Source organism: Peromyscus maniculatus, chromosome 3, assembly GCF_049852395.1.
Source record: "Peromyscus maniculatus bairdii isolate BWxNUB_F1_BW_parent chromosome 3, HU_Pman_BW_mat_3.1, whole genome shotgun sequence".
NCBI classification, from domain to species: domain Eukaryota; kingdom Metazoa; phylum Chordata; class Mammalia; order Rodentia; family Cricetidae; genus Peromyscus; species Peromyscus maniculatus.
In genome coordinates, this window is record NC_134854.1 from 48,736,891 (window position 1) to 48,753,802 (window position 16,912).

Here is a 16,912-nt window from a genome sequence, read left to right on the forward strand (position 1 = left end):
ATAGTTCTGTATTTGTATCAAATACAAATTATCTTAAACAGGAATATAAAAATAGTTTACATTTGTATCAACATATAAGAATCCATAACAGTGCAAATTATTTAAGTCTGCTATTTTACTAGCTAGTATATATAATAATCTACCATAATATCTTATACCTATCTATTCCATTTCTTCTTTCCCCCTTTTTTTTTAGAATGCTGAGTCTGATATTTTCTTTCACCCCCAACCCTATAACCATCATCCATAACCCTGAGAATTATGAAACCTAAGGGAGAAGGGGTGTCATTTTCTTAGAATTGCTTCCTGCTGTTTAGGGGGTGATGCTATCTCTGTTGGGTACTGTGAGAAAGCTCAGATAGTTAAATCTCAGTTAGACTAACTGTAGGCTCTGCAGCAAGTCTTAGAGTAATGGGTAAGGTTGTCTGAAATTCTGGCAAGAAGTGTAGTATGATGATGACTACCATGGCATCATTCTGGATTGGGTAGAGTTGTTGTTGTTGGGGCCCCATCTTCCTTCTGGAGACTTCCGAGATTGCTATTGGAAAAACTCATTTGTTATCAAAATGGAAAGTTTGGGTTTAAAGAGGACAGAGCATGTAAGAAAGGATTCTGAGAAATCAAGAGTAAGCATAGAGAGAATTAGAATCTTGAAGACAATGCTGTCGGTATCGCTCTATATAAATAAAGCACTGATTGGCCAGTGATCAGGCAGGAAGTATAGGTGGGACAAGGAGAGAGGAGAATTGAGGAAGGAGGAAGGAAAGAGGGAACTGCCTGGAGCCACTGCCAGGACAAGGAAGATGTAAAGTACCAGTAAGCCACGAGCCACGTGGCAAAGTAAAGATTAATAGAAATGGGCTAAATATAAGAGTAAGAGCTAGACAACGATAGGCCTGAGCTAATGGCCAAGCAATTTAAATAATGTAAGAGTCTGTGTGTTTATTTTATAAGTGGGCTCTGGGACTGGCGGGACTTGGCGGCAGGAGCTGGAGAGAAATTCTCCAGCAACAAAAATGTCACAATTTTTAAAAGACAAACAACACAATTCAGAATGTGACTTTATGGAAATATTGTTTGTTTCTAAAAATTCAACTTTACTAGCAACAATTTTTTTTAATAGTAAACGATCACTAGACTACTCTCAACTGTTTTCTTCAACAATTCTGTGTCAGTTTAGTTACCAAGAGAATTCGGGTGCTGCTGTGGTCATTCTGTGACAGTTTAGTTTTGCTTCCTACATCATGATTTCTGGAATATTCCTTTTCTTTGATCCACTAACTTCACTTTTTTTTCTTGTTAAAAATAGATCCTTCTACCATACAATACATCCTAACCACAATTTCCCCTCTCTCCACTCCTCCCAGGTACCTCCCAGCTCCCCTCTGCCCCAGATGCACTTCCCCTTCATTTCCTCTTCAGAAAAGAACAGGCCTCCAGGAGATGATAATCAAACAGGATTATTGGAGAAATTATTTTGGCCACTCCACGTAGTTAAAAGGATATTTATTTAATGGCGTAACTCACAAATTAAGTAATGGGTAGGTCGCAGGGTCTGGGGAAGGTGTAACGCAGTCCAGCGGTGTTCTCCGGAGTTCTGCCCAGTCAATCTGCACCAGTCAGCGTCCCGGCACCCAGCGAGCGCCCAGCGAGAGTGCTCGCCCATCCAGCTCTCGGGTCCCCAGGCACCTCCCCTCGCCCTGCCTCATAGCGTGACAGTTGCCAGAGTCTCAATGGGGGTTGGAACTTCCAGAACCAAGCTGGAATGGCTACCCACTACACAGGATGAAAAAAAATATAATAAGACAAGGTAAAAGTCCTCATATTAAGGCTGGACAAGGCAACCCAACAGGAGGGAAAGAATCCCAAGAGCAAGCAAAAGAGTCAGAGGCACACCTGCTCCCACTAGGAGTCCCACAAAAAAATACCAAGCTAACAGCCATAACATCATACACAGAGGACCTGGCGCAGACCCATGCAGATTCTGCACTTGCCTCTTCAGTGTCTGTGAGATCATGTGAGCCTTGCCTAGTTGATTGAGTGAGTTATGTTCTCCTGGTGTCCTCCATCCCGTCTGACTCCTATAATCTTTCTACCCACTCTTTCACGGGATTCACCAATCTCCTAGGGGAGGGGCCTGGTGGACCTCCAATTTAGACTCTCTCTGTCTCTCTCTGTCTCTCTCTCTGTCTCTCTCTCTCTCTCTCTCTCTCTCTCTCTCTCTCTCTCTCTCTCTCTCTCTTCACATCATGTCTACCTCTGGGTCTCTGCATCCAGTACCATCTACTACTGGAGGAAGCCTCTCTGATGAAAATGGACAAGGCACCAATCTATGAATATAGTAGAATATCATTAGGAATCATTGTATTGGTTTGTTTTATTTTGTTTTTGCCAGTAGTGTTTGGTTCTACCCTAGGTCTTCTTCATGTCTTAAAATATTTCTTTACACAGAGACAAAAAAGAGGTGTTCCATTTTAAGAAAAGCAAAATATGACTGAGCCTATGACCCATTACTTTCTTCCTCTTTTTAAAAAATCAGTTATTTAGAAATCTCACATCATGCACCCTGGTTGCACTCACTTTCCAGTCTTCCCTGTCCACCACCCCTCCCTCATAACCTTCCCCTGACAAAGGAGAAAAAAACAAGTCCATTTTGTGTTGTCCATATACTCACTGGAGCAGGGTCAAATTTCCAGTGGCCAGCCCCACCAATAGAGGATGAGTCTTTCTCCTTCTCATCCTAACCAGAAGTCATCAACTGAGGAGAGCTTGGAAGTAGCTGGAGACTGAGACTGTTTCTTACCTGTAACTTGAAGAAGGAGAAAAACCACAGGAGGTCACCATGAGGATTAAATGGTCCAGTATTGGTGATGCACTTAGAAGAGTGTTTGCTGTTATTATCAAAGAATTGCTGGCAAACAGAAAAAAGAATCAACACCTCACAGAGTGTTGTGCAAATGTAATCCATGAGCAGATGACCTGGAAAATAGTTGTCACTGTGAAATGGCTCTCTTCTATGGATCAATGTGAATGTTTAAGACTTTGTTCAGAGACCAGTGAAGATGCTATCTTCTCTATCCTTCTGAGGTGTATGAATGCAGCTTAGACACAGAATTTCTAGCCACAAGATCTGTTTGTCAGTGACTCAGTCAGCTATTATAAAGATACACTGAACCATCTTGGTCATCTTTAACTTTATGTTTTGGAGGATTTGGACAATCTGGAAAAAGAGAGAAAGAAAGAAAACAAAGGAAAGAATGAAAGAGAGAGAGAGAGAGACTTACCAAAACTTCTCTGGACTTTACACATACCATTATTCCTTGTTATCCCAAGATCACAAAGAAAAGCTAAAATATTGTTCATTCCTAATATTTGTGAGATAATAAAATAGGTTTTGTTGGCTTTAAACCATTGAAAATTATCCATTCATGTATCATGCCCAAAGCCATACTAGACCATGTTTGAGCCTCATTAGTAGCAAATTGAGCTGATGAAGCATGTTAACTATTGAAGCTATTTTTTCAGGGATATATATATATATATATATATATATATATATATATATATATGTTGTAATGGCTGCATCCCCTGCATAAATCTGCTCACAGAGGACAAGAGTAAAGGTCTGTCTATACATTCATAGATTTCCAGACTGTCTTAAGTGGACAAAAGATACCAAATAACATTTATGTTATTAAATATATAAAATGAAAGCTAAGAAATTCTCACATGTAGAAACTTGAAAAATTGCTTTAAGTATAGATAAAGAAAGAATTATGAAAACTCAAAAAATACATTTTCAATGAAGCAAGCATATTGTTAATTCATAATCATCAATTGCAGAATGGAGACCTGGATAAAAATATTATTCACTGGCCCCTTTGTAAGGGGTTCACAATGAGTAATTTCCCATGACTGTCTTTGGAAGCTTATGGGAACAAGTTTGATTGTCAACCATGATAGTGTATGGTACTGCAATTTAGTGCATTACTGTAATCCAGGGATATTAATGTCCTCTCAATGTGCTAACAGTTGGGACACAAATAAAGTGCTGCCTTCTATCTGTCATTGTTTTCCTGTATTCTACTGAATGTCTATATATGCAAAACACTTGTGTTGTGTAAGGCAAGGTATTCTTACTTTAGTTGAAGCTATTTTCCTGTTTCTTTTATGATACGTTAATAAATCTTCTCCCCTAAAAACTAATAATAAAAGATAAATTCAGAATATGGAATATGCTTTATAGAGATTATTATTAGCTATACTATTTTTATCTTAGTGAAAATGTCAAAGCAGTAAATAGAACCAATTATAAAATAATTAAAGTTTGTATAAAACAAGTTTGGGTGATTTATTTTTACTTTAGGGCATATTCATTATGTAACACTAAGTAAAATTTCTGTCAGGTGGCACGAATAACATCCAGTTGCTTACAGGTATGTACATATGTACATTGACATGCAAAATTCTGAATTATTTCTTTACAACAATTTTTCATTTATTGAAAAAAGTTGTACAATATATTTTGAACCTCCCAGATCCTCCCCATCTCCCTACTTACCAATTTTATCGTCTCTCTCTTCTTCCCTCCTTCCCTCTCTCTCTCAAAAAAAAAAAAAAAGACACACACACGAAATCAAAGATCTGCACAACTTCAAACCAGACAAAAACCCCCAATTCCCAGCACTGAGAAGGGGAAGTGGACACAAAGTACCCCCTTAACCAAGAATCTACTTGCAGTTGATACCTGCTGGGTCTCCAGTAGAGTGTTGCTGGGTATGTCAACTGCACTCTAGGACAGGCCCCAGAAGTGGTTGGCCAACACAAAAGCAACTCCAGGTTTTTTGGTTTTGTTTCCTTTGGTGTGGGGTATTTTGTCTCAATTGGCTTTTTTTTTTTTTTTTGTCTTATTGTTTATTTGGTAAGATTGAATCTTTTAAATATCAAGCTAATAACCATTTTTCCCTATGGGTTATTTTTAGTCTTTATTGCCTATCAGATTTCCCATGACAATTATTCATTCTTAAACACACACACACACACACACACACACACACACACACACACACACACACACACACACACAATCCAGTAAATAGAAGAGAACATGGTACTAGCTCTACAGGGCAGGATAATGGCCCAAGGATGGATGAAAAGCTGTATTCATGTGGTATAAGTATTTGTATCAGCCAGAAATCTGAAGGAAATATTACTGTCTTTAATAAAGACAAAGATATGAGGAAGAAAAATTACAATCCACGTTGACTTGCGAGAGATGACTAGAGGAAATAAAGTTCCTTGATGTGCCTGTCTCTATACAACATTCCTTCGGTGTGTCCTGTTATATGAGAGAACATAAATGGGCACAAAACTTAAGTACATGCAGCTCAGAAAATACCAGAACTTGTGCATTCACCCACAGGTGCAGTCAATAAATGTTTATAGTGTCCCATGCCAGGAACTGAACAACTGAGGATTCCACAGTAATTGAAATGTCACTATACTCCAGCGCCTGTCCAGATTATCACAGAAATAGAGATTGGAACTATATGGATTTCAACCTAGGACATCTGGCAGATAGGAAAGTAATTGCAAACTGTATATGCACTACAATGAGGAAAATACAAGATTCTATAGGAAAAAAGCTAGACTTTGGGTAGTACAAGCCTCAGGCTATGATAACTTAGAATATAAATAAGATGTGAGTTCTAAAGCCACGCAGGGAGAACCAGAGACAGACAGATGAGAAATGAGAGCCCAGGTAAAAGGAGCAGCAGTATAAGCTCTTGGGGCACTCTAAAAATCCATCAACATGATTTTTTCTTCTTGGCAGTGATGGGATAAAGGGATACTGTATGGGTCAGGTTAGGAGACTGTACTGAAGTTATGAAAGGGACTCATTTTATTAATATTTGAGTGGCTGTTTTCAATCAATACAATAAGATTAATAGTCATGAAGGAAAAAATGCACAAAAGACATAGTTTGTTCAAGGAAAAGGAAATGCAAATGGCTATCATACCTATAAGACATTTTATTCACGTTCAGAAGAAAAATGCAAAGTAAAATTGCACCCTAGTATTTGAAACTGTGAGTTTTTAAACTTACGTTAAAATGACTAGCACACATCCAGGAATGTGAAATGCCCACGCTCACACATGTTGATGGGAGCATGTGTTTACAAAACTGCCATGAGTGATGCTGTGAAAGATTAATTAACATTAATTGTTGATAAATTTCTAAATGATCTTATGAATTAAAAAACACGGAGCCAAATATAGGGATGAAGCCCTGGAGATCAGAGAAATAGGAAAAGCCATCAGCCAACCTTTCCTCACCAACTCTGCAGCTTCCAAATGCGAGCTACTTCCTGTCTACCCATGCCTTCATATGCCTGCTTTTCTGCCCTCTCATTGGCTGTTAGCCAAGCTACCTCACTTCCTTGTCACTGTCTGTCTGTACAGACCTCCAGGTCTCTGTGGTTGGTACTGGGATTAAAGGCGTGTGTCACCACACTTGGCTCTGAACACACAGAGACCCTGCCTGCTAAGTGATCAGATTAAGGGCATGTGCTGCCTGACTTTGTTTACTTAAAATGGCTGGCCTTTCCCTCTTGATCTCCAGGCAAGCTTTGTTTATCAAAGCACAAATAAAATATTACCACAATTAATGTCATGTATACTTTGTCCCAATAATTTTATTTCAGAGGTTATACCTTAAATATTTATTTTCCTTAGGAGAAAAATGTTTAAGCTCAAATATATTGAAATCAGTAAAACTTGAATTAATAGAGCCTGGAAATACATTTTTACTTTCTGTTTTAGGTGGTCCTGGGGCTTGGAGCCCAGGGTCTCTGGTATGCTGGCCCAGGCCTCTCTTCCACTGAGCTATATCCACCAATGGAAATTTATTTTCACTTGGAAAATGTATATGGTACAGTGTAAAGATTTAATACATGTAGACCTGTCTATACACATAAAATTTTGATACATGTTTATATAATGATCAAACCAGAGCAATTACTATATCCAACACCTTAACTTTTACCACTTCCTTGTAGTGAGGCATCAACATCCTCCTTTCTATTTATTTTGAAATACACACTATATTATTATTGACAATATTCACCCCAGCATGCCATGGGATGCCAGGACTCACTCTCCCTATCAGTGCCTGCTTTACCTACTGCCCAACCCCTCCCATCACTAACACAGGACAGATTTACCACATTCTGGGGTTTGGGATGCCCAACAACAGCCAAACAGAATGCAGTGACTTTACCTGTGAGAGACATGGAATGCGGTCTTACCTAAGTCATTAGTGAAGGAAGCAAGGTGCGTGACAGCATTCCTGAGTAGTCATCCTTGATTCCATTCTTTTCTTAATGATCCTGGTCAATTCTTGGACTGCTCTTCCTGCTGAGCTTCCCAGGCTGGTTTCTGGTTGTTCACTGGCTATTTCAACTTGACTACTGGGCTCTTGGAAGAGCCCTTGGTTGTCCATACTATACAGTGCCACCTCTCTCTCTCCTCTCTCACATTAGCATGAATTTATTATTTATTTGTTTATTTGTTTGTTTGTTTGTTTTAGGTTTTTTGAGACACAGTTTCTCTGTATAACAGCCCTAATTGTCCTGGAACTCACTGTGTAGACCAGGCTGACCTCAAACTCACAGAGATCCACCTGCCTCTGCCTCCTGAGTGCTGGGATTCAAGGCCTGCACCACCATACCCAGCCACGAATTAATTTATAACCACCTTTCATTATCAGAAATCATCTGTACTTTCCTGTTTTAGTTTGTAATTATTCTTCACAGTACAATGTAAACTCAATGAAACTCAGTGAAATGTCTTATGCTTTATCACCACGGTATTTCCAGTTCCTTAGCATGTCTGGTCTGGAGTAGTTTTTCAGTGAGTTGCTGAAGGAAAAAATAAAACAGTCACTGTTAATAGCACTCTAGTGTTTGTAAATAAAATGCATCGTATATTGCATGTAAATGTCATTTTGTATTTTGTGTGCTTTATATGTGCACAAGCACACATTTTAGCCAAAGTAAAAACCTGGCACTGAGGATCAAGTGAGATAGATCAGCAGGTAAAGACACTTGCCGCCAAACCTGATGACTTGAGTTGGATCCCCAGGACACACAGTTGGAAGGAGAGAACCAACTCCCTAATGTTGCCTTCTGACCTCCATATGACCACCATGACACACACACACACACACACACACACACACACACACACACACACCTGTATACACACACACACACACACACACACACACACACACACGTGTGAATGGACACACACACACACACACACACAGATATGTGTGCAGACATACTTTCATTGAACACTTTCCGTGTGTGTGTGTGTGTGTGTGTGTGTGTGTGTGTGTAGTGCTTGTTCAATAACCACTTTTCAAAGTGAAAATATCAGAGGTAGAGAGGGAAAGGAATATATAAAGCAGGCATTTTAAAAGAGCAATCAGAAATGTAGGAGAAAATTCAAAAAAACTGTGGTGTCATGGAAACTAAAAGAATTTTGAGGAGTTAACAGCCATTCCAAATAGCACTGTTATTTGTAGAAAACGATGGTTCTGAAGCTAGAGGTGGCTTTAGCGCTGTGTGGTCCCCCAAAGCACCAATTCACCTGTGAAAGCCTCAGCATCCCACACAGAGAGACCACGATCCAGGTAGCAGAGCTCACATCCAGAAAGGCTGTGCTGCCAGAGATGAGACAATTAACTCCAGCCCCAGCTCGTGCTGATAAACAGGATGAGCCAGCTCAAACCCTGTTTAATCAGCTGCCAGAGAAAGATGCAGCCCTGGCTTTCATTTCAAATGCTGAAATATTTAACAGTTTCAACATTTGTACCTGGTATTTGTCTTAACCGGATACTGAAGGCGACAGACACAAAAACAGCAGCCCGAGTCATGCGGGGCTAAAAGAGGAGGGACACGGCTGAGTCAGGAGGCGGAACAGACAGGGAAGCCTGGCCGATAGCCTCAGTGGTCCCTTCATAGGGGGGCACGCAAAGTGAGGCAGAAGGCTTCAGCAAGTCCAGTTTGGAGTACTTTTACTCACTTTAATTCGCTCCGGGCTGTACAGGTAACGCCTAGCTGCTCAGCTCCCCACCCAGGGACTGTTTAGGACAGAGGCAATATGAACACGTGGTGTGGGAAAGTTAAAGAAAGCGGATTCATGGGGGATGTGGCTCCAGGTTGAGTGCTTTGTATATTACCATTAAATTCACAGGACAATAGCTTACTCTCTCTGGGAAACAGCTAATTCTAGAAGATACTGTATTCTCCAGATAACCAAAACCTCCAAGAGGATGGAGCATCAGTAGTACAGACTGTGTTCCCAAGACATCCTGACTTACCTACTCTTGGTGTGATTTTTATGCGTTGCCTTTGTTTGTTTGTTTCTGTTGTCGGGAACTGAACTCAAGGTCAGGAACCTCTGTAAGAGCTGCTCCTGCCCTCCACCGTGGATGAGGATGCCTTCTTCCAGCTTAAACTTAAGCCCCTGTTTGGATTCCAGCCCCATCTTCAGGCAGTGCTGCAGAGTGCTCACTCCCATCCTATGAACTCAGGCACATAAACTTTCCTCTGAGACAAAAAAAGTTCCAATGATTCTGGTTACACAGGTCCTTTCTCCTGAAATGTCCATTCCTTTGCTGAGGGGATGTGGTTAGGGTACAGGGAGTTTTGTCATTCCCAGACCGTGAATTTCTCCCCAGGCTGAGAGGGGAACAGGATACACAGGTTAGAAGGAGGGGCAGCATGAAGGGACTGGAATAGAAGGGGACAGCAAGAAGGAAAAACAAAAGGTGAAATAAACACAGACAACACTTAAGTCCCCAATGAAGTCTGTCTGCACATAAAGCATTTTCCACATCTAAGCTCTGACCCACTTGCAGAAGCAATATTTTTATAGACCTTTTGGGGGCAACATTTCTCTGAGAAACTAGAGTTTAGACAGGAGCTCAGCCTAGTAATAACTTAAGACCTTACCCAAAGCTTTGGAAATTCCAACCCCACATGGTGGAGATGAAGATTACTATGATCCGGACAAAGGCCAAATGTGTTTTCTCCTACATCATAGAGATGGGAGAAGCCTTCTAACCAGTCTTCCTTCAGACATCAGGTGGCTCACTCAGCTGTTGTGAGCATCCACAGTCCCTACAGTGTCTTCCTCTGCCTCATTTGTGGTTGGGGTCCATGTTGTCTCCAGTTTCCGGTGTTCCCTAAAGGAGTTGTTCTTGTAAAGAACCCACAAGGAGAATGGAGTCCACCCTGCATTGTCACCATTAAATACAAACAAGGAAAGAAACGTCATTCATCTCAATGTTGCTGGAACTCGGTGCCTCTAGAGTAGAGAAATCAGCGGCAGTGCCAGGTTACAGGAGCTGAAAATTGGAATCTCCGACTCAGTTCTGACGGTGACCTTGACCATATTTCTCTAACCATTCTGTGCCCCTGAGTCTTCACTGAATAAACTGAAGTTGACATTAGCATCTGTCTCACAGGGACTTGGGAATTTGTGATCATACAAGAGATGTGTTTGGAACAGAACTTTTCCATGCAAAGCAATAATCACCCTATACCTCGGGCCCTGTATCGGGGAATGGCATGCTGTGGGAGGAACGTGGGTGTATACACAGCAGAACACAGGCAGAGTTTGTTGGGGTAAGCACATTTCCACTCTGCTGTTCCCACTTTGTGGTAGGGCTTGAGCGGGTCTCTCCCAGACTCTGGGTTCACTGTGATTTTGTTGCTGTCCCTGGATGGAGCCAAGATCCCAGAGCAGTCTCTGTTTTGCAGTCTGACTCTCCTTGTTATATAAGGAAGTTGTAACGTGGAAATACAAGTAAAATGCTGGAAAGACAGATTGCCATGGGTGAGGTTCAGACCACAGTGTGGATGCATATTTAAAAATCAACCTCTTCTGTGTATTTAAGCAGAAACCCATTTATAAGGAATGTTACATGTCTGTGCTATCTGTAAACAGATATAGATTTGGACAGGAAAGCGAGGGCAACAGCCATTCATGTCACCCCATGGGACTGCTCTAGTAGAGACCCTGTCATTCCATTGTGAAGGACGAGCCAGACATGAGACTAGAGATGACACACCAGACCCAGCTTCTCGGGAGCTTTCATCAGCTCCCCTGCAGAAAATATTCCTCTGTCACTGGTGTATTTTTCAAGTTAGCAAACACAGCAATGGGTTACATCATGACATGTCCACACATACATGTCTTTTTATTTTGTTCTAATCCCACCCCCCTTTCCAAATACCCTCCTCCGTGCCTTCTTCCTGCTGCTGGCTCCTTCCTTTCCTCTCTCTAGATTGGTCTCCCCTTCTGCTTTCATGATGCATGTGTTCCATTACCCCCTCCTTTCCCTGTCCCTCTCCTGGCCTCTTCTTCTTTGCTCAGGAGCCCCTGTCTAGTTTTGTGACCTACAAATACACATGCATAAATAACATACGCATGTATACATACATGCATATTATTATTAACATAGGCTCTGCAGATGAGGGGAAATGTGCGATTTCAAAGACACACATCGGCATCTAAGTGAGGAAGCCTGTGTCACAGCAGTGCGGTCACCTACAGAGGGGCAAGGGATGTCAGGAGATCAAAGACACTTAGGTGATTTCAGGGAGGACTGCTAGGTGCTCTGCGAGGTCAGGCTCCTTCTCTGGATCCTCTTGCACAGAAAGATGAATTACCTGTCATCACAACTTCCCTCCTTTGCCCTGGCTTGTATGTTTCAACGGGAAGGAAGGCATCTGAGAAGATCTCCTCACATGTGTGGTGGTATTGTGTTCCCTAAAATATTGTGCACCCTAATAAACTTATCTGGGGTCAGAGGACAGAAAAGTCACTAGATATAGAGGCCAGAAAATGGTGGTGCACATGCCTTTAATCCTATCACTTTGGGAGGCAGAGATCCATACGGATCTCTGTGAGTTTAAAGCCACACTGGAAACAGCCAGGCCTGGTGACTCACGCCTTTAATCCCAAGAAGTGAACCTTTAATCCCAGGAAGTGAGGGCAGAAAGCAGAAAGGTATATAAGGTGTGAAAACCAGGAACTAGGCTGGTTAAGCTTTTAGGCTTTTAGCAGCAGTTCAGCTGAGATCCATTTGGATGAGGACTCAGAAGCTTCCAGTCTAAGGAAACAAGATCAGCTGAGGAACCGGCGAGGTGAGGAAGCTGTGGCTTGTTCTATCTCTCTGATCTTCCAGCGTTCACCCCAATACCCAGCTCCAGGTTTGTTTTTATTAATAAGACTTTCTAAGATTCGTGCTACACACGAGGACCCATTGTTCATGCCATTGTCAATGCTCAGTGTTACTACTAAATCTATATGACCTCAGTATACAGAGGCATTAAAGAGGCTTATCTGTGGGAAGATGTTATGCCCACATGCTTAACTGATACTAAAGCTGCAGGGGTGAAATTTACTCCATTTTAAATTGTGTGTGTGTGTGTGTGTGTGTGTGTGTGTGTGTGTGTGTGTGTGTAAGAGTGTTGGCCTGCTTATATGATTAAGTGCCATATGCATGAAGTGCCCACAGAGGCCAAAAGAGGGGGTTGGATCCCCTGGAACTAGAGTAACAGGTGATAGTAATTAGCTGCCACATGGATGCTTGGAACCAAACCTAAGTCATGTACAAGAGCAGTAAGTACTCTTATCCCCTGAGCCATCTTTCTATCCACAACTCCCAAATTTGTAATAATCCCTTTATGCATATTTCTAGAAAACTGTTATCAAATAGTTAAATGTGACACCTCAGTAAAATGCCCCACTCTATCCCCTACAGACAAAGAGAAGCTTAAACCAGGATTCCTAAGTGTAGATAAGAACTTAGACTCCTTTTCCCCAGGTGGCTGTATCTGCTACAGGGACTTTGGAAAACACAGTCAGGATATTCAACCAAAAGACTAAAAAGGGAGGCAGGTTAAAATAAATTATATGGTCTGTGCCTTTAAGAACTAGTCTCAAAAAGAAAGGGAAGTGCTCCTTCCAACCTCCCTGCTGTGAGCTAGAGATTTGGAAGAGCCTCCCTGGAGGCTTGTAAACTTAGAAAACACCTTACTTTTGCATTCTGTACCTAAAGTCTCCAGTGGTGGCTTTGGGGATATGATCTAGGCACAACAAGACCCTCACTCTATTGTCTCAAAAAGGGGGCCTTAGACAAAGATATCTCAATATAGATAGACCCAGGCCAATTTCAAGTCCTCAGAAATGATGGCGCCAGCCCCAGAAACTCAAAAGAACAGAGTCAGGATGTCTGATGGTAACCAATTAACCACGAGATGCCCCTCTCCGGAGATAACATGACCAGACCCTGGAGAGGAGTTGTAAAACTCCTGATAGGGCAAACAGATAAGCTAGAATAAGCTAAAGTCCAGGCCCGGGAAAAACTGGACCAATCAAGGATGGACCCGTACTAACCCCCTCCCTTCTAAGAAATTTTATGGGTTTTGCCTATAAAAACTAACTTCCCCAAGAAAGAGTAACTCTTCCCTGCCTCACTTGAGATGAGTTCCCTGTCATGACTTGTAACAGATAAACCTTGCTTTTGCATTCTGGTATGCTCATCCTTGGTGGTCTCTCTGGGGGTTACAATCTGGGCACAACATTAAGTATATAATTATATAACTCATTAAGTTTCCCTATAAAAATTAGTTGACTAAAGACTAGTTTTCTTATTAAATCTGTCCTTAAATTAATTGTCTACATGGCCAAAAATGTACCAAAAGAAAATGACTATTTTTTCATACAGAAATAAACACTACTGGCTATGGGTGGGATAGGACTTCTGTTGGTCTTTTCTGTGTTGAACACACAGATTGCAAGCCCAGTGCCACTTTGAAATCTTCAGCAACAGTTAACTCTGCAGCTCACACATGATTGAGCCTGTATGGTAATGAGTATTCAGAGATGGGTAATGCCTGGGGGGTGCTCACCAACCTAAGACAGAGCACCTGTGTGGCCTGGGCAGGTGTCTCCATGATGGATGGGTAAGGTGACCTGCTGACGTCCCTCACAACCTAAGTCAGAAGCTCATTTTATAGTAAAAGGGGGACCTGTAGGGTCCTGGCCCCCATTTGGGGTAACTGTTGCCTTGCTTGCTGACATTGACCTTCATATCCTCCCTGTGCTAATTCCCTTCTGGGTTCCACCCTCCTGAATGCTTAAGAGAAGTTCCTTGTCTGTGTATCCTGCATAATGGATGTTAACAGCTTAGATGCAAGATTATAAAACATCGTTATCGAACTTCTGCCCTCTGGGGTTCTCCCATTGTGCTGTAAGCCTGTATTTAAGACCTCCCCCCTCCTTCAATAAATGGCATTCAACAAAAAAAAAAAAAAAAAAGAAAGGAAGAAAGAAAGACTTCAATGCCAAACAAAATGTGAACAAGCAGTATTTATTTTCAATGACAAGATCTTTATTATAAGAAACACAAATAGATCACAAAAATACAAATAAACCAAAAAATATCATGCTACCTGTAGTAATAGTTTATACTCTTACTATTTTTCTTAGAAAGAAACTCAGGTAAATTTTAATAACCTAAGCACCTAAAAGTTGCTTTTCAAGAGAGTTTTAAAATGGAGATCTTTTCTCTAAATAAACAATATAAATATTGCTTTTATAACCACAAGGTTTCAAAATCATTGCACTGATCTTAACAATACCTCGAGTAGGTGGAGTTAGATTCAGTGAATGTTTGACAGTGGCAGTATTAACAAAGGCTATCAGACTCTGACCCCTGAGACTCTAAAATAAAAGACACAATCTGATCAGAGCTAAGTGTCAGGAATCTCCCATACTCCACCACTCTACTAAGGCAACATTTGACTTCAGGTCAGGCTTGGGTCACCTAATTCAGCCACAATTTTCTTGTTGATTCAAGAAGCACTCTCCCATTTCAAAGAGATAACACAGTATTATTTCTGGAGCCCAAAATGAGTGACCATGGCCCAAGAACACAGAGTACATTTTCCCCACATCTCGTGTCACAACTTGGCATCAGTTTCAAGACGCTGGTACAGTAACAAAACAAAGTCATAACAAATACAAAGAAATATCAGGTAGCAGGTTACTACCAAATGGAGACAATTCTGCTCCAGGCTTCAGATGCTATTTGATGACATCCCTAGCCTTCTGCTTGGTGGAAGCTAGTGGTCTGCTCAGTTAATAACATTCCAAAACATTCCACCTGATAGTCACAAGGGCATTAGTTCAGACACAGAAGTGAGCCAGGAATTGCTATGAGGCCGAAGGTAACCCAAGATAGATTGTAATTAGGCTCTGGACCTGCAGCATTGTAACCTCTTCATGGTTATTCAGGTCCTGATAAGTCAATCAGCTTGTAGAAGCTTCAAGGTGAAGTGTGGCTTATCAGTTTGTAGAAGTTTCAAGGTGAAGTGTGGCTTCCTTCTAGGAAGTTTCGTTCACATTCTATTCCTCAGTGGGACAATGTTTATGGTTCTCTTTGACATGCAGAGTTACACGCATGTAAGCATGCTTTCTCTTCATCATCAAAACAGGCAAACACTCACCTAGCAAGATTAGAGCTAAAGAGTGATCTATCAAGGAAGTTAGGTACATTTTTTTTCTGGCTTTTATGGATAGACTTGAAGGAAGGTGAACAAAGGATGTGAGGCAGAACCATACAAGCTCTTCCTCCCTTTCCTCCAGACTCTGGCAGATTGGTGGCCATTAACAGGAAGAGAGAAAGTGAGAAAGAACTTTTTGCTTTCATAAAGAGCTTCCAAACTCAGTTTCAACCTTGAGTAATCACTCCTAGCTCTGCCTTGCTTTCCTTGTTTGGCCTCCAGTTTGGTTTCAGTGTCTGTGTCCATCCCACTTGACCAGAAAATATTTCCTCGACTGGAATACTTGATGTTATTTGGGGTATACTCTGTACCCCACACTGACCCCACTCAACCCTCACACCCTCAAGCCCTGTCTACAGCCACAGTTGACATCCAGACCATGAGATGAGGGCATCTAGAGGCTTATACATATAATACAAAGTCTGAGAAACATCACCAAACAATGGCACTTCTAAAGTGTTGCCTCAACATCTCTTCTGGGACTCAAGGGTGACATAAAACACATTGGTTTTGATATGGAGAACTGTTGGAACAGCTTGTATTTGAAAAAGAGAAAAATAAGAAAAGCTTGAGTTGACAAGACTCAACAAGATACAAGAAAATGTGTGGCGAAATAAAAATTATTTTGTTTGTAGCATTTGGCTAGGGCAGTACCATTTTTTTTTAAGTGTTGAAGAATATTTAACATTCCTGGAGGGTTTAACAGACAGTAGACACTGTGCTGTGTGCTGTACATGAATTATCTCATTTCGTTTTCATAGAAGCCCCACAACACAGATATTATCAGTTACTCATTTTAAGGCAATGGATGCCTTGACTCACCTGTTTTAAATCCACCAGCAGCGAAGCCAAGAATCCAACTTGAGCATGCAGATTGCATAATCTGCCCCGTTAGGCACTACACTGTGCTGCCCCTGCTACATGGTGTGTACGCTACACCGGGAGGGTGTGAGGGCCTCAGGAAATGTCACAGTGGGGTTGAGAATCCAGACCACAGACCGATAGATCTCAGATCTTTAGAGTTCTACAAATAAAGGGACTAATTTACTAAGCAGGCTGAATTCACAAGTTACAGTAGAAAATGACTATTCTTTCTCATCCTCATACCCTCAGATCTGCACCATGGAAATAATTTTTCTCCCTCCTTTAGATTCAATCTAAAGTATATCACATAAAGTCCCGGTTCTTCTTGGACAATAAGAAGGGTTTCAGCCATTTCAGCCTCAAAATTTTCATTTCATTATCAAAAATATCTAGTGGCATGG